Source organism: Myotis myotis, unplaced genomic scaffold, assembly GCF_014108235.1.
Source record: "Myotis myotis isolate mMyoMyo1 unplaced genomic scaffold, mMyoMyo1.p scaffold_m19_p_3, whole genome shotgun sequence".
NCBI classification, from domain to species: Eukaryota; Metazoa; Chordata; class Mammalia; order Chiroptera; family Vespertilionidae; genus Myotis; species Myotis myotis.
The window spans coordinates 135,884,231-135,903,000 of NW_023416335.1; the positions used below are offsets into that span (position 1 = coordinate 135,884,231).

Below are 18,770 nucleotides of genomic sequence, written 5' to 3' on the forward strand. Positions count from 1 at the left end.
CTTTGCAGGAAACATCCCTATGGAGTGGGACTTGTTTCAGTGGAGCTTTGGTGCTTACTGAGTCTGCCCCTTGAATGTGTCACTCATGAATGTGTAATGTTGTAATCTGGTATGGTCTGAAGCAGTCCACTGGGTGCACTGGCTCTGTGGCCTCCTGGGAAGTGCAAAGTCAGCCACTGCCTGGTGCCACCCAGCAGGAGCTACAGAGCAGTCTGCAGATGGCTTCTACTTGTCTTGGGCTTGGAAGTGCCCAGGTGAGGCCAAGTTCTCTTGACCTCTTATTGATAGGTATGGGGCACACTGATGCCAGCTCTGGCTTGTTTAAGAGATTTTAGGAAAGTCTGAAACCTGAGCCCAGGTAGGCCATTCATATGGAAAAACTGCTGCAAATAGCTTGGGTAGGGCTGCAAATTGGATTGGGCAGGGTCTCAAGGAATCCCTAAGGTGAAGCGAACAGTGTGAGCCAGGCTGATGGTAACTCAAATATGGCTTCCAGTCAGCTTTGCAACAGGGGAGGTCTCAGAATAGGAACAATGACCCCTGCAAGCACCCCTGTCTGGGAGAAAGCCGCCCCCGACTTATTGCTCTTTTGCCAGACAATGCAGTTCCTTCCCGTAGGTCCCTGGATTCCCCCTGCTCCCCGCCATTGCCCCTGTGCTGGAGCTCAGAGGGAGTGAGTCCATGTAAGTTTGTGTGCCAGCCCTTTAAGAGGAACTGCCTGGGTCTTCAGATGCCTCCATGTCACTCAGCCACAATCCCTGCAATTTTCTATAGCCTGAAGTTATGGGGCCTTCTCTTCCCAGAACTGGAACCTTGGGATGGGATCTGGTGTTGGGCTGGGACCCCTTGCTCCTCACAGGAGGCCTCTGCAGCCAAGATATCCCTTCTGATTTAAAAAAAAAAATGGTACACATGGGTGTCGGACCAGTACATTCCACACCTTTGCCCTGCCTACTAATCTCAATGTGCTTTCTTATTTATTTCTCTAGTTGTAGGACTTCAACTCAGCTGGATTTCAGGCAGTTCTGAATGATGGTTGTTTTGTATTTTAGTTGTAATTTTGATGTGGTTGTGGGAGGTGGCGAGTACGGGCATTTACCTATGCTGTCATTGTGGTTCTCTCTCAAGTGTCAGCTTTAAAATCTCAATTTTTTTTTTTTATCAGCAAATGAGGATAATAATAGTGTTAAATTCATTGGTGTTTGGAAGTTTTTAATTTAAAAAATAATGCATGTAAACTGTTGTGCCCAGATTTCAAAGTTCCCAAGACCCCCCAGGGAGCCAGTCAGTCCGATGCAAAAGCAAAGAGTCATTTACTTCAAACCTAGGTTTGGCTCCCCTGCCACACTCACCGATGCAACGGTAAGCTCCAGTGGCCGAGAGAGAGAGACGCCTGTTGGGACCGGGGGTTTTAAAGGGGGGTGGAGTGAGGGCAGGAGAGGGGACTGTGGGCCCCGCTGATTGGCCAGGCGCAAGTCGGTCATAGTGATGGCGTGCACTTCCCTTGATTATTATTGGTTAGTCCAGAGAAATCCTGGGTGTGGCTAGTAGCGTCTTCTTCCCGTGAGGAAGCACATGGTACCGTCCCAAAATGGAGGACCCAAGGCAAGATGGAGGGCGCAGTCCTTGCCCGGCTCCTGCCGCTCGAACTCGCCACAAGGCAGGATGGCCCTCCCGCACAGCCCCCGCAGCTGGCCTGCGGGCAGACTGGGACTCCAGCGCGTCTGGGCGGCACAGGCCCAGCAAACGGGGTGCGGCCGGTGGAGCGGCCCAGCTCTGGAGGAGCGGCATCCGCTCGGAGCAGGCCCGGCCATGGGGCCGGTGCACTGCAGCATGGCGGCCTCCCCGAGCTAGGGCACGCGCCCCACTCCGCTGCCGCCGCTGCTGCACTGGGCCCGGTCCGGGGGGCAGCGGGCGGGTGGCAGCCCACGCCGGGCTCCCGCCGTGGGCTGGGGAGCCAATGCCCCCCCCATGGGGCCCAGCGGCTGGCCCACGCAGGCCCCGGCCCCCCCGACCGGGCCCCAAGGGCCGCATGGACCCCCAGCCCCAGCGCGGGCAAGCGGGGAGCCGACCACGGGGGAAGGGAGGGAAGAGCCAGGCGGTGAGGCCTTCCGCTCCCATGACCTCCCCCGCGGTCGGTCGCCGCCCGGCCCCACCCCTCGGCCCGCCGCCGGCCACCACGCAGCCGGCCCGGACACTCGGACCCGCTCTGAGGAGGCCGGCGGCCGCGGAGGGATCCCAGAGCCCAGTGGCCAGACTCCTCCTCCCGCACCGCCCAGAGAGGCGGGCGGCGCGCCTTTCATTCCCCCCTTGTCTTGGAACTTCTGGCTCAATCATGAGACGGACTGCAATTCTATTCTACCAAAACTATCAACTGAACTATCCCTATAAGGTTAACAAATGGTCCAGTGGAAGTGAAAGAAACCATTTTAGATTTAATAACTTCTATTGAAATAGGATCTTTCTTCTTAGAATTCCTCCATGGTTATCACAAAAAAACCAAATCAAGATTTAGTACTATTTGCCTTGAAGAGGCTCAAGCATTCCTGTTTGTTAGGCTAGGTTTAAATTTAGAGTCTGTTGAATTAAGCCTCCGTTTTTCTGGGCACCATTTTCAGCTGGACCAAGTCTCTTGTTATTTGGTTCCTGGTCTGGGCTGGGCATGGGAAGCAAGAAGCAGCCACGGGGACAGGAGACCTTCCTCAGAAGGGGCGAGTGTTCAAGCCCCTGCACCATTGGGGGGGTGAGGATCTGTGCCCCACCTCTGTTGAACCCCAAGTTCTCTCCTACTGGCCCTCGGCTGTGTCTGTCTTAGGTCGCCCCACCTCTGTGGAGTCTTACCCGTCTCTGACTACCAACCATCTCTGGGCCAAGTAGGGTGATGTGAGGTTCAGTTCTGTCTCCTTGTTAGCCATGCCCCCTGTGGCCTCCACGCCCAGCACCCGCCTTGGGTTCCCCTCGCCTGCTGGCGGGGCCCCGGCATTGATCACATCTCTTGGGAAACCCAGGTTTCTTCTCCAGAGAGGGCCCAGCTTACGCCATTGGGCAAGAGACAGATCCATGGTACCAGCTTTTCATAAACCCAGCTTGAACGGAGAGCTCAGACAACAGCTGTAGACAATTGGGATCCTTTTGGCAATACAGAATGCTTAAGTGCCCTCCCAGGAGGGAATAAATCCCTTCACATATCGCCAGATTCCGGAGGAATTACATAAGGAGAAGAACATACTGATCTCCTCTAAGATTTTCTGACTTTCCTTGCTAATTCCTTTTCATGGATTTAAAACAAAACAGTAACTGTTGGCATAAAACCTTCTACCCATGCATAACTATGCCCCAGACCTTCTATTCTAAACAGGCTTTTTCCAGCTTTACTACCCCTGACATGGGCATCGTGACTCAGGCCTGCAAGGCAGTATACAGGCTGCCAACTGTTAGCTGTCTCTCAACAGAGTCCAAAACCTGATGGGCACCCTTTCCTGCCCAGTTGGGCACCTGCCCCCTTGGCAGCTAGACACCCTTTACTTTTGGGGGTCACCCCACACTGCTCCCTTCCAGGACAGCCAACACACACTCAAACCTGCAAAAGAATCAAAGGTTAATATAACACATCAATACAATGAAACATCATGGCCGCTTTCGGCAGCCAAATCTTCTGCTACTAAACATGTGACCCCATAAATTGTCCTTGTCTCTTTGGAGCCTTGTCCATGAAGATGCAGGCATTATCTAAGTGTATTACACAGTATTGTGGGGGCTCCTGGTGACAGGAGTGATCGCGAGCCATGTTACCGGCATCAGGCAGGTCGAGCACGCCGTAGCTTGAGCTTGAGCGGGTTGCATTGATCTCGATCGATGCTCCATTTGGTGATGAAGTCTTTCCGGGTCATGGATGGATCTGCTGACTGCACGTGAGTGTGGTGGACCCAGGTCGTGACGCCATCTACCTTGAGAGCGGTGGGGGTCATCAGCACCACAGTGTAGGGACCCTTCCAAACGTGGTTCTAGGGTCTCCCGGCGGTGCCTTCTGACGTAGACCCAATCTCCTGGTCTGTAGCTGGGGAATAGCGCCTCTATCTGCCTTGCATCCCCAGAGGGCTGCTTGTCTGGCCCCAGATCTATAGAGGGCCGGCCTACCCTAGTGGCAACATAGGAACAGCAGGACTGGCGGATGTCGCAAGGTCCTGCAGGTTCTCCCCCTCTCTCCCTGAAGGACCGGGGGAGCCTTTCCCTTCTGGGGCCTGGCCAAAAGAATTGTCTGTCTCTGTCCCAATTTTCCCCTCGGGAGGCATGCCCTCATCCACCGGGGTTTCTTGGACAATATGTCAATCTAAACCTGAATATAAGGAATTTGATCAGGATGCCCTGGGCGGCCGTATATGACATAATGGACCCGGTAGGCAGTGGTCAGATCAAAAGACCCTGCATCCGGCCACCCCTCCTGGAAAGTGGGCCACTCCCATTCACAGAATCGCTGTAAATCAAAATCATTAACATTATAACTTTTAAATCTACCCCAGAACTTCAGTTTAATACAGTAAATTACAACCCAGGTAAGAGCAACTGATAGACAGAAATCTTTATTAACTAAGTGGGCTGATTCCCTTTAACAGTGAGCAAAAGACTCTGAGAAAAAAATAATTCTCGCAGCTGCAAGAGGCTTTGAAGACTATTAAAGGGGCCAGCCCAAACGTTCAGCCAAGCGCATCAACAGAAAGCAGAATAAATCAAAGTAGCTTTTACTTTACACAGACCAGTAATGATTTATACTTTCTTAGTAGATCAGCCCAGGCTGGAGCTGTATCTAATCCTCCTTCTCTGTAGTAATTTGGCTAGTCCCAAACAAACAAACTTTTTCCCGACCCCATGATGATCGGTGGTGAGAGACAGACAAGGGAGGGGGTGAGTTACCGTTATGCCATATGACGAATCATGGAACCGCAGGTTGGGGCCCACTCGGACTCCGTAACCGAAGTCGTGGAGCCACACAAAGGAGAGGAGAGGGCAGGCTCCCTCCCTCCACACTCACACACTTTCACCAGACATTCACTCAGAGTTTAAACAATCCACCCAATTCCTAACAATTTCCCAATTCCTGAGGGAGCTCTATAGCTTCCCGGGAGGTGATCAAGCTCCCCTTCCACTCACCCGGAGTGGGCCTGACTGATAGGGGGTCGACGAAGATGACTGACCCTATCCCATTTGACAAAGACAAAGACAACAAAGAACAAAGACAAAATAAATCAGCCAAATGCAACCTAAGGTTGCCCGGAACCTGCAGCTTGCTCCCTGAAGTCCTGAAAATTTTCAAAAAACATTGCAGCAGGGTGTACACAAAAGCAGACAACTTTCTGACAATAAACACCAAAACAAACAAATACCAGACAGACAAACCCGGTGCAGCCTACAGCCGCACGAACCAGGGACACTGGCCACCGTCGTGGCCGCGGGTCAGGACCAGGAGTACCGCTGAGTCCAGCCCTCCGTATAGGTCCTTCCGTGGGACGTCCCAATTCCAGTTTAACGACCGGTCCTTACCTCTCTCGAGAGTCCAGGTGGCTCGGTTTCCGATTTGAAAGTTTTTGGGTGGACTGGAGGCCTCCTTGGTAGTCGTAATCCATAGGTGTGGGGTATCTCGCTGAGTGCCCAGCGACAAGTGGGGGAGAGCCTCCTGCCCTAAACAAGGGGTCCCTCTCCTCCCTGCCGCGGGAGAGCCTCCTGCCCTAAACAAGGGGTCCCTCTCCTCCCTGCCGGGTATCTCGCTGCGGGCCTCCAAATGTTATGGGTTGGCTTAACGAGATAGACCACCGACTCAGAATTTAAATTTAAGAGCCTTTTATTAAGCTGGCCAGCTGACCACAGTGCCTATCTCCCTGGAACAAAAAGTCTGCCACCGGTCTTTCTGAACCTCTGCACTGAGGTCCCTGGCTCTTTCCCTTACCTCTCTGAAATGATCGACCATAATGCTTAAAAGAGAAGTTTGAGTCTGTCCCATAATGTCCGTCCAGTGAGTCCACAAAATAAAACCAAAAAGACACAAACACAAACAACAAACGGGCCCGAAAATACAGCCTTCCAACTCCATGGAAGCAGAACCAAAACAGGCTTCCAATTCCATGGAAGCCAAACCGAAAGCTAGACAATGGCCTTATACCAGACTAGCTAGCAGGAGCGACCTGCTTTCCGCGAGGGGCATATCCATCCCTCTGAGGGGCATATCCATCCCTCCTGGGGGGGCGGAACGTCTTCCAACTCCCCCCCCGCCTGTGGTCTTTATCGGCGCGTCCACCTAGACCCCTCAGGCAATTACAGATTCCAGAAACGAGCTCACACCGAACAGAACACACAACAAACAACAACACACCTACCGCGCGGTCAGTCAGACTCTTCGGACTGGGGGTCCCTCAATGGTCCTGGGAATCCCGGACGAGCCCCCAAAATGTTGTGCCCAGATTTCAAAGTTCCCAAGACCCCCCAGGGAGCCAGTCAGTCCGATGCAAAAGCAAAGAGTCATTTACTTCAAACCTAGGTTTGGCTCCCCTGCCACACTCACCGATGCAACGGTAAGCTCCAGTGGCCGAGAGAGAGAGACGCCTGTTGGGACCGGGGGTTTTAAAGGGGGGTGGAGTGAGGGCAGGAGAGGGGACTGTGGGCCCCGCTGATTGGCCAGGCGCAAGTCGGTCATAGTGATGGCGTGCACTTCCCTTGATTATTATTGGTTAGTCCAGAGAAATCCTGGGTGTGGCTAGTAGCGTCTTCTTCCCGTGAGGAAGCACATGGTACCGTCCCAAAATGGAGGACCCAAGGCAAGATGGAGGGCGCAGTCCTTGCCCGGCTCCTGCCGCTCGAACTCGCCACAAGGCAGGATGGCCCTCCCGCACAGCCCCCGCAGCTGGCCTGCGGGCAGACTGGGACTCCAGCGCGTCTGGGCGGCACAGGCCCAGCAAACGGGGTGCGGCCGGTGGAGCGGCCCAGCTCTGGAGGAGCGGCATCTGCTCGGAGCAGGCCCGGCCATGGGGCCGGTGCACTGCAGCATGGCGGCCTCCCCGAGCTAGGGCACGCGCCCCACTCCGCTGCCGCCGCTGCTGCACTGGGCCCGGTCCGGGGGGCAGCGGGCGGGTGGCAGCCCACGCCGGGCTCCCGCCGTGGGCTGGGGAGCCAATGCCCCCCCCATGGGGCCCAGCGGCTGGCCCACGCAGGCCCCGGCCCCCCCGACCGGGCCCCAAGGGCCGCATGGACCCCCAGCCCCAGCGCGGGCAAGCGGGGAGCCGACCACGGGGGAAGGGAGGGAAGAGCCAGGCGGTGAGGCCTTCCGCTCCCATGACCTCCCCCGCGGTCGGTCGCCGCCCGGCCCCACCCCTCGGCCCGCCGCCGGCCACCACGCAGCCGCCCGGACACTCGGACCCGCTCTGAGGAGGCCGGCGGCCGCGGAGGGATCCCAGAGCCCAGCGGCCAGACTCCTCCTCCCGCACCGCCCAGATAGGCGGGCGGCGCGCCTTTCATAAACCACTTAGCACAGTGCATAATATATGGTAAGTGTTCTATAATTATTTATTATAAAGATTGGAGAAAACCACTTAACCTCTGGTCTTAGAATGGGTAGCATTTGATCAAAGTTTTAGGACTGCAATGGATATTTAGTAAAGAAAATTGTTTCTAATCAGAATTTTAATGGGATTTATTTATATTAACTTTTATCTTAGCACAGTTTTCCTCACCCCAGTCGCCTGACTTGTCCTAGGGCTAGGAGGTATAGACAATGGATTGGCAAACAAGGATTTCTAGACATACATAAACATGCCACCTCACAGATGCTCCTTGAGGCCAAGAATGCATATGTTTAGTGGACTGGCAGAAGTCAGTAGAGAATTATCTGTTATATATATATTTATGAGAACATATTACTGTCTTTCCATGAACATATGTGGAACCTCACAGGGAATGTTATAAAGTCTTGAAATAACTGATGGGACCTGTCACTTCATTCTTGATGCTTAAAATACATTCAAGATAAATCCAACATAAAATAGTAAATATTTCAGCTTCAGTGCTGACACTAAAATATAAAAGCATTAATAAGTCAAATCCTGGATGCTGATCTTCCTTAGATTTTATTTTCAAATTCCTCCAACCGCCTGCATTGGGCTGATAGGGTAGTCATCATTTGAGTTCTAATTTATAGCTTGGCTAAAGGTAAAACATTTCACATTCAGATGCTAAATCAATAATGTTTTCAGTGGCCTTCAACTCGAAATAAACCCAAGTTTGAGACCAAGGTAACACTTATGTCAGTCAATAGTTGTGATATCTAGTGATATTTTTCTATTTTCTGAAATTTTTGATACATTCTAAAAATGTACACAGGGAACAAATAATTCTAGAACAGTGATAGGTTTAATTATTCCTATTTTTAAAATTCTGACTTTCATTTTCCCACCTCTTTTTTGGTGTTATAGACTTAACTAATAGACTTTGAATTACACTGTGTAGAGGGAGCCACCAAGATTTATAAATATCTTGAGGGATCTTTTTCTGTTATATCTTAGTGTAAAGGCATCAAGCTCCGTCCACTATTAAAACTGAGTTGTGTGAAAGAATTAAATTCCTATCTATGGAATTTCTGTCTTCGTATCAATCTCATTCAATACCCAAGTTCTGGTTCTCAAAATTGCTTACTTGCTTCCTAACTGCTTATGCAGTTTCTTATTTTTTCCTTTCTCTCATTTCATTAACTCCTACTTCTTAGTCTTTTTTGTTATTGTTGCTGTTGTTGTTCTTTATCCTCTTCCTTTTTAGTGTTGAAGAATTCCTAAGATTATTTCTGGAAAAACTTTTTCCTAAATCTTCTCCACTAACACCTATATATCCATTATTAGAGTGTGCCTTATAAAATTCTACTAATCCTGAAAGAAAAGACTAATGGTTAATTTTTCTTACTCCCCAAAACAGAATAATTTATTTCTTACATGTGTTTCTTAGCATGAAAATGCGTTCCTTAAATTATAGCATGTACATGTGATCTTATAGTTTTAAAAATGTATATGTTGGTCCATGTTGTTAAAATGAGAGCTCTTTGAGAAATGAAATTATGTCTGTTTTATAAAAACATAACCCCAAGTCCACCATGATTCTTGTCCTTGGAGATAAAATGGGGTAGAGGTAACAGAAAATGAAGATAAGTAAACAATTTCAAATATATATTAAAGGCAAAATATATATTAAATGCCATGGGCTAGATGTAACAGATGAGAGAAGTGGATCATCAAGATAAATCCTATGCTTTTGTCTTGGACAACTAGAACTACTTAGTGAGATCTGGGATGCTGCATACGGATATATCCCTCGTAAGCGTAAAGGATACTGTGTTTGTGTGTGTGAACCAAGAGCTCTGTTTTGTAGATATTAAGGAGCAGTTAATCATGGATGAAATGTACATTTGAAAGTCATTAAGTTATGGTTAATATTTAAATGCCTTTGGAATGTTAGAAATAAAGTAGGAAGAGAATACAGTAAACCCTCGATTTTGCAGACTTCGATTTAACTAACTTCAGATTTAATGGATTAAATTTCCACTCCATATGTCATATATAAAAATTAACACCGTGTTAATTTTTAAATGTTTTAACCAATATTTGCTTATAATAAAATTAATAGGTTATTTTTGTGTTATTAATTAACTTATTTTTAACAAATTTAAGCAAATGGACCATATGTTGTCAAAAACACAGTAGTAATTTTGCTGACCTAAATAAATATGACATAGCTACAACTCTAGTCTACATATTTAAATCCAAGAGTCACCATCATAAACGATGTTCGCTCATAAAGAATGTTTAGGGAATCAGGGAATGATCAGCATGTGGTCACGCTACATTGAGTGGTAATTGGTTCTGTTGTCGCATGGCTTGACTTTCTGCAGCAGTATTATATTAAAGCTGTTGACTGCTGTTCCCACGTGCGCTAAGCCACACCTCAGCCGTGTGGATTTCTTTACTCTCGGTGACTGGAGAATGCACACATTTACTAGACCTACTTAGTATAAATTTAAAATTACAGTAATACATATAGAAAACTTTTCTGTGAAATTAATCTTTTCATACATATTTAATTTTAATTACACAAATGTATCTACATAAGTAAAAGCAGGTAAACTAATTTGCTAAATTTTTACCATACACATTTGGGAAACTTACCTTGTTATATATAACGGACTTTCAGCTTTAATGGACACCCCCTTTCCCAAATTAGTCTGTTATAGCAAGGCTTTACTGTATACATATAGAAGAAAAGTTTTCCCAGAAATAATCTTAGGAATTCCATAACATTAAAAAGGAAGAGTATGAGGAACCAAAAGAAAAAAAAAATGACCAAAAAGGAGGAGTTAATGAAATGGGAGCAAGATCAAAAGAGTATGGTAAGTGAGAGACTGTGGTAGATTGTATCATTGTGCCTTGGTATCCATTCCCTGTCTTGTAAAAGGATTATTCATCTCTGCCTGTTGCCATATAAGTCTTAGAGAGGGATACCTTTACACAATAGTGGCATTGGGCTCAGTTATGTGGCTTGCATTGGCAAATGGAATATGAGCAGACCTGATGTTCAAGCAGAATATTTAAAAGCATTGCAACTTTCTACCAGGCCTCATGTTCTTGAGCCCTCTGCCAAGAGAAGGGTACGTCCCAGAGAGAACCTGCACCCTTGACCTGGGTCTCAGAATGAGAAGACACGTGTAGTAGATATGAACAGTAGGTATACTTTGCCTTCAAGTATACAGAGCTAAGGCAGGCAAAGTACAGAATCTGATATGTAAGTAGAATCAGAAATAGTTATTAGTTTTCTTAAGTCAATATGATTTAGCAATTTTTATATAGTATAGCTTAGCCAAAGAAGACTAATATAGGAACAAAGACAATTTCAAGATGGAGAAACGGTTCATTAAATTGATTATGAAATTAAGTAAGATAGGCATATATAGATAGTGTCCATTATATTTACAACATGGAGGTTTGTTGTGAGCTTGCAATTTAAGCTTGACTGGAAGATGTTTCAGAGTGAACAGAAGGTGAAGAAGTGAAAACAATGAATGCAAATATATTTTCAGACATTTCTTGTGACAGTGGTTCTAAAAAGAATGGTGATAGCTGGAGGTGGATATATGCCAAGGAATGTTTGTTTGAAGATAGCAGATAGTACGGCATTATGGTGAAGGCAATGATTAGAGTCAAGAGAAATTGACAATACGGGAGAGAAAGAAAAGATAATAGAAGGAGCAAAATCTTGAGCAAATGAAAGGTTCTATAAAAGCCTAGGCTGAAGAGAAAAGGAGACTTTTATAGATTGCATAGTGGGAAGGTGTAGTTCTTGTCTGAAGGCTATTTTCTGAAATAAGCATGGAGTGTGTTTGCACCCTGAAAGTGGGGTAATAATAAAAGAATGTAGGATATCTGAGAAGAAGGTTAAGTACACAATTGCAGTTTCTGGAGTGAGGAAGCAAACTTACTAGGAAAAACAATAGGGTAAGTGGACAAAGTTCAATGTTTACTTGAGGTTAGGATCCTGAATTTAAAGTGAAACTAGTCCACTCTCAAGCAACATTCAGGTATTTGCCATTCTCAAGCAACATTCAGCTTCTGGACTGTGGGTTTGGGGAAGGCAGATACCTGGGCTCAATCAAACTTGGAGTTTTGTTAGATGTGTGTGTCAGTGGGAAGGAAAGATGAGGAATCTTTCAAGAAGAGGTTATGAGCGCGGTCATGGAATATAAGCTTAGTAAGGAATAAAAGAAAGAGAATGAGGTCATAGATAATGGAATTGAAGAGGAATGAAAGGATTAAAGGTCTTGATGAATAATCAGTGCATATATAGTGCATGTGCTGTTGGACATTAAGTGACGAATTAGAATAAAAATGAACTGTTACTGCTGGAGGTTAATGGTGCTAGAAAGGAAGTATCACAGGTTTGGATAATGTTTTCTTGGACACCAAGTATAGAATGTGACTCAATGTGGTAAAACATTTTTAAAAAATCTCCCTTTCGTTTCTTAAATATGTACAATGATGGTAATGGCAGGGAAAATTCACTTACCCCCAACAAATACAGACACGGAGTACCTCAGGTGAAAGAATCGGTGGGCTGCAGCTTTACAAAAGAAGCCATATAAAGTCCTGAGGATTTAATGAGGGAAAACAAGGCATTTATTTGAAATCAATAAAAAATATTTAGTACAAAAAGTTTGTATCCTGAGCATGTGTGTAATCACATTTCAAGGGCAAACGCACAGACGTGACTTGACCTTCTTGCTCTAACTATTTTTAAGTTTTTAAAAAATATTTTTATGGATTTTAGAGAGAGAGGAAGGGAGAAGGAGAGAGAGATAGAAACATTGATGAGAGAGAAATATCAATTGGGTGCCTCCTGTATGTCCCCCACTGGGTATTGAGCCTGCAACCTAGGCATGTGCCCTGACCAGGAATCAAACCAGCAATCTCCTAGTGCATGGGACAATGTTCAACTACTGAGCTACACTGGTCAGACTTGCTATAACTTTGTAAAGAAGATAAAGAGAATTTCAGAAAAGATGCTTCACTCAGATTTCCTGTTTTCTCAAAAATAAAGCAATATGGATGAAAGAGTGTAATGTCAGAATATGTTTTCTGAGTAACTTGGACCATTGTATATTAACTTAAAAAATTCAGTAGTTAGGAGAACCAAATTGGTGGTGTAGGTAAATGCCTGTACTTGCTGCCTCCCAAAACCACATCAAAATTACAACAAAAATACAGAACAACTATCATCCAGAACCACTGGGAAGCTGGCCGAATGGAAGGACTACAACTAGAGAAGTAAAGAAGAAAGCGCACTGAGACTGGTAGGAGGTGCGGAGGCGGGGAACAGGCTGGTCTGCACCCGGATGTGCTGCTTTTTTAATTGGGAGGGAGGTCACCTCTGCAGAGGCCACCTGGAGGAGCGAGAGGTCCCAGCCCCACAGCTGGAACCCTAGGGTTCCAGGGTGGGGAAAGAAGTCCCTATGGGCAGTAAGAACTATGGACTGGGGATTGGGGCTGAGTGACACACAGGCTGCTGGAGATGCAGCTGCTCCTCTTTAAAGGTCGGCTCCACTAACTGAATTTATAAGCTCACACTTCCTCTGAGCTCCAGTGCCTGACGAGGCTCTGGGGGACCCAGACACATACGGGGAGAAACTGGACTGTCTGGAATCAGGGTAGGAACTCGAGGGTGACTTTTTTCCAGATGGAGGTGCTCGCAGGGATCATTGTTCCCATCCTGGGACCTCCCTGGTGCAGGGCTGATTAGCAGCCATTTCTGCATTTCTGTTTGCTCTGCCCTGGTGATTCCCTGAGACCCCGCTCCACCCAATTTACAAACCCACACAAATTGTGTGCAGTGGCTTTTGCATATGAATGGCCTGTCCTTTCTCAGGCTAAAATTTGTCAAATAAGCTGCAGCTGGGTCATGGAGCCCCAAACCTATCAATAAAAGGCCCAAGACCCAGCACCAGCACCAGCCTGCCTTGCTTCACAGCTGGGCCTTATCTGGGCACTTCCAAACCTCATACAAAGAGGAGGAATCTGCGGATATCTCTGTAGCTCCTGCTTGATGGTTCCAGCCAGTGGCTGACTTTACACCTCTCTGGAAACCCAAGAACCAGTGTACCCAGTGGTCAATGTGAGACCATACCAGATTACAACTCTTCACATCCATAAGTGACACACTCAAGGGGCAGACTCAGTGAGCACCAAAGCCTCACTGAAGCAAGTCCTGCTCCATAAGGGTGTCTCCTGCACAGCAGCTCTCCCACTGTAGTCACAGGTGGTCCCCACAGCCAATTGTCCTGGAGGTCAATTTCTCCCAGTGACATCAACAGCAATCAAGGCTCACTACAACAAAACTGTGCACACAGTCCACAGAGGGGTGCACCTAGAGTGTCCACCTCAAGTGATTGAGGAGGCTGAGCTACTGGGGCATATAGGACACCTAGCACACAAGCCACTCTATCAACTCAGGGAGACTTAGCAGCTACCCAGTACATAGAAACAAACACAGGGAAGCAGCCAAAATTCAGAGACAAAGAAACATGCCACAAATGAAAGAAATAGAAGAAAGCAAACTACTAGATATAGAGTTCAAAACCATAGTTATAAGGTTACTGAAGACTCTTCTAGAAATCTCCGAGGAACTTAGTGAGACTTTCAAGTATCTTCGCGAGAATGCCAAAAAAATGAAAAAGGACCAGTCAGAAATTAGGCATACACTGACTGAAATAAAGACTAATATACAGGGATTCAACAGTAGATTAGAGGATCCCGAGAATCAAATCAATGATTTGAAATATGAGGAAGGAAAAAAAACACCCAACTGGAAAAGCAAAAAGCAAAAAGCAAAAAGCAAAAAGCAAAAAGCAAAAAAAAAAAAAACCCCGCCAAAATATGAAGATAGTGTAAGGAGCCTCTGGGACAACTTCAAGCATACCAATATACGAATTATGGAGGTGCCAGAAGAAGAGAGAGAGCAAGATATTGAAAACCTATTAGAAGAAATAATGACAGAAAACTTCCCTTACATGGTGAAAGAAATAGACTTGCAAGTTCAGGAAGCACAGAGAACCCCCACACAAGAGGAATCCAAACAGGACCACACCAAGACACATCATAATTAAAATGCCAAGGGCAAAAGACAAAAAGAGCAACTTAAAGCAGGAAGAGAAAAAGTTAGTTACCTACAAGGGACTGCCTAAACTGGCAGTTGGACATCCCTCAAGGGGTCCCCAATTAGAGAGGGTGCAGGCTGGGCTGAGGGACCCCCCCCACCCCCGTGCATGAATTTCATGCACCAGGACACTAATATCTCTCTCTCTCTCTCTCTCTCTCTCTCTCTCTCTCTCTCTCTATATATATATATATATATATATATATATATATATATATATATATATAATTTCAATATAAATTATGAAAGGAGCCAATTAGAAAATCCCTGGGCATAGACCAAGTTTATTCAGCTAAAATTATGTAGTATATTTAACCAGATAAATGAAAGTTATATAAATGTCTAAAATATTGTTTTCCTTAAAATTCTCTTAGTTGTCATGATTGAATGACCTTCACATACTTTTTGGTGGTGAGAATACAAATGAGTGGACTAAAATACATTATATTTTAAACTAATTTTATATAATATTTAGGACTGTGGTATTTTAGAATGAACTCGGAATTAAAACAATATTATTGGGAAAACTCTTTGAAAACCAGTATCTGCAACATTTGTAATAAAAATAATTATTTCAGTTCTTAAAATAGTGTGTTATTAGAACTGCCCAATTATAAGAAAAAAAGTCACGTCTCTATCCTACGATCTTTTGGCTGAATCCCATCTAATGTTGAGCTTTTGCATTGTCATACAAAATGCCAATTCATAGCTAATTGTTGCCATTTCTCCCTTAGTTCTATTTGGCATTGCCAGAGAAATTATTTAAAAGTATTGAAATTCAAGTTGCATGGGGATTAAATAGAGGGATGAATAATTTCAAGACTCAGTAGGATTCTAAAGTTTCTGACAAATGTTATTCTTAAAGATGCATGTTTTACTTAAAGATATTCATTTTAATTATTTTATGACAGATTTTGACCAGTACATTATAAATTCTTGATGAAGGACAATTTTTTACTTTCTTGGAAAAAAATAAAACTAATTGACTAAACTATTGGATTTGTTGTCGTGGTAACTTAGGTTTTAAAAATAGAGACAATAGAATGTGTTGTAAGTTTTAAGTTTACTTTCATTATGAAAATTTTAATTCCCACCATGCTTAGGATGCAATGTACCTGCCTTTAATAAAATGGACTTAATTGCATATTTCTAAAGAAAACTCCCATGAGATTACTATTTGTAGACAAGAAACCAGAAAAAAAATTGTCTAGATTTAACTAAAAATAGCAGAGCATATGAGACAATTTTTCTCTCATATTTCTCAGAAAATGCAAGACTGTCTTCAACTATTGATTCCAGAACAGGCCATTCTTTAATTCAATAATAGTCACCAAATTTTTTCAATGTTGAAAGTAGGGTTTTCTCAATACCTGCATCTATTTGTCTATGATTTCTGTATAACAAGTGGAACATGTGACAGACTATTAAAAATTATTTCCTTAAACTAACCTGAAGAATTAATTTTAGTGTCATCAAGTTTTTATATTTTCAGCTAGAAATTTTACATTTTCTTCTTGAATTTCCTAAAATGTCTATGCATAAAGATGTGTCTCAGAAAATATTCAGAATAATGTGTAATATCAGTGAAGAATCCAAAAATTTTGTAACTTATAAAAATCTTTAAATATGTATTCCAAACTCTCAAGATCCAATATTTACTAAGAATTAACAATGAGTCAACTCCTGTTTTATATTTTCAGGATACCATTGATTAATTAATCACAGGGCCTGATCTCAATATGCTTATGAGTTAAAGGGGAATTTGACAATTCATTGGGCCATTAACATACAGACTTATGTATGATATGGTAGTTATGGGATGTTCAGAATTCTGTGGAATCCAGGGGTACCAATTTCAACCTCAATGGATCACGGGAGGTTTCCTAGAGGTGACAATTTATAATCTTATTTCTAATTAAGAGAAGGCAAATGGTATTGGTGGAAGAGTTTTGGCAAAGGAAAGGACTTCAGCAAAGAGCTCTCAAGGTGCATTAAACATTTTATTTTCACCTGATTTGGAATTGTGCCCATGGAGAAATAAGTCACGATGGGTCCCTCACAGTTCTGTCTGTACATCTTGTGAGCAGACCTTTGACTGCTGTTTTTTCCAGACTCTCTTTTCAAAGATGTATTTATAGTGAACCGCTTTGCAAGATGGAGATAGTGGCTTCATCTGGAGAAAAGGACAGTGATGTTTAGTGTTCATTATAGTAATGTCTCATTCTGGACAAAAGTCAGGGTTTCGCTTCTGTTTACTGCATTTCACTAGATGGGTAGGCATCATGTGGCCATCTTCGAATATTCCTTTGGGAATCCTAGCTCAGAGAACGAGCTCAAATGCTGTTACTCTCACTGTTGCCATTTCTGTGAGTAATGAAGTTCTTTGTCTCTGATTAGAAGTCTTTTGTCTTATGTCAGTATTTATGAAACTGGCAGTCAAACTTGTTAGCTTACAAGCAGGATAAATCTCAGGCCAGTGACAGTTAAAATATCTTTATAAAATAATTAAAAAATTATTTCTTTCTATTCCCTCTTCAGAGACAGGTAAAAGAAAATAATTATGTAACTTTGTTAGTAAGTGAATGGTTGGTAATTGGTTATATAATGACTAGAGGCCCGGTGCACAAATTCATGCATGGGTAGGGTCCCGCAGCCTGGCCAGTGATATGGGCCAATCAAGGCCATCTCCTCCAGTACCGATTGGGGCTGGCCACCTGGGGGAGCGACTGTTGGAGGTTGGCCAGGGGGAGGGACGTGGGAGGTTTGCCAGCCATTGGAAGTTGGCTATGGGAGCACACTGACCACCAAGGGTCAGCTCCTGCATTGAGCGTCTGCCCCCTGGTGGTCAGTGTGCATCATAGCAACCGGTCATTTGGTTGACTGGTGGTAACAGTTGCTTAGGCTTTTGTATATATAGATTATTGTGGCTAGAACATAATTTTATTTAGATAAACAAATACTATTAGTCAGATGAAAACTGTTTATTCAAAGTTTAATAAATATATTTGTTGGAGTACTTACTCCTGAATCCTGCTCGACTATGCCAACTGTGGGGTCCTTCTCTGCCAGGAACTGAACCTCCATGGACACCAGGTAGTGGATGAAGAAGACATGAGAAGTCATAGGCATATAGGAGAGGCTTTATCATAGGCCAAGTAGCCATTGCTAATAAAGAGCTATCAGACAAAACAGTTCTTCAAAGTAGTCTCACAAAGTAGCCGTACAAGGCAGCCCTTGCTAATACAGTAGCAAACACAGAAGCCATGGCAAACACAGCAGCAGCGCAAAACCATCACATAAAGCAGTCCAGGCCTACATAAAAGCAGCCTAGCCAAGCAGCCTCGCAGTGCCTAGTCAGTAAACCTCTTTTATACCAACTGAGACAAAAGAAGCTTCTTGCCAAATAATGACTTCAGTATTTGGGTTATAGAAAGGTACACCTGTGCGGTGCATACAGTACAATCGCTGTGTCCTTGCTTTTGCACCTGCATATGGCAACTTGGCCTTGGCATCTTGGCCTTGAACATCTAGCATACTCTGGACAAGGCCCCCACAATATTCTTTGTTAGAATCCATTTTTTTTCCACAGAATGGAGTGTTTTTGGAAAAAGTTATGGGATCTATTATGAAATAAATGGGAACAATTATTATTGCAATTGTAACAATTTTTCCTGCTCTGATACTTTTAAAATGAATTATCAGACATATTGCCCATAAAAATACACAACAGAAGTGAGAATTATCATGGTAAACATGACTAAAAGGCATTATTCATCTATTTATGTTTATTGTTCACCTTTTATGTGCCAAGCACAGTTCTAGACACAAGGATTACAGAAGTAACTACTAGACAAAATCCTTGCTCTTATGTAGCCATATTTTCATGGAAGGAGAAAGATAACAAATAAGAAGACAGATAATTGTACAATGTTTTCAGAGCATTAATTAGTGATTAATGCTATGAATAAAAATAAAACATGTTCAGGATATAGAGAATGACAGTAGAGAAGCGCCATTTTTTTTTATTCCACCTGAGACATGTT

The 18,770-nt window shown here is 44.4% G+C and overlaps 1 pseudogene; it reads right to left on the bottom strand.

Moving 5' to 3' along the window:
- LOC118650600 overlaps positions 1 to 17,850 on the bottom strand; it is a 39,459-nt pseudogene extending 21,609 nt beyond the window's left edge.
- Between the last annotated feature and the right edge of the window lie 920 nt (positions 17,851 to 18,770).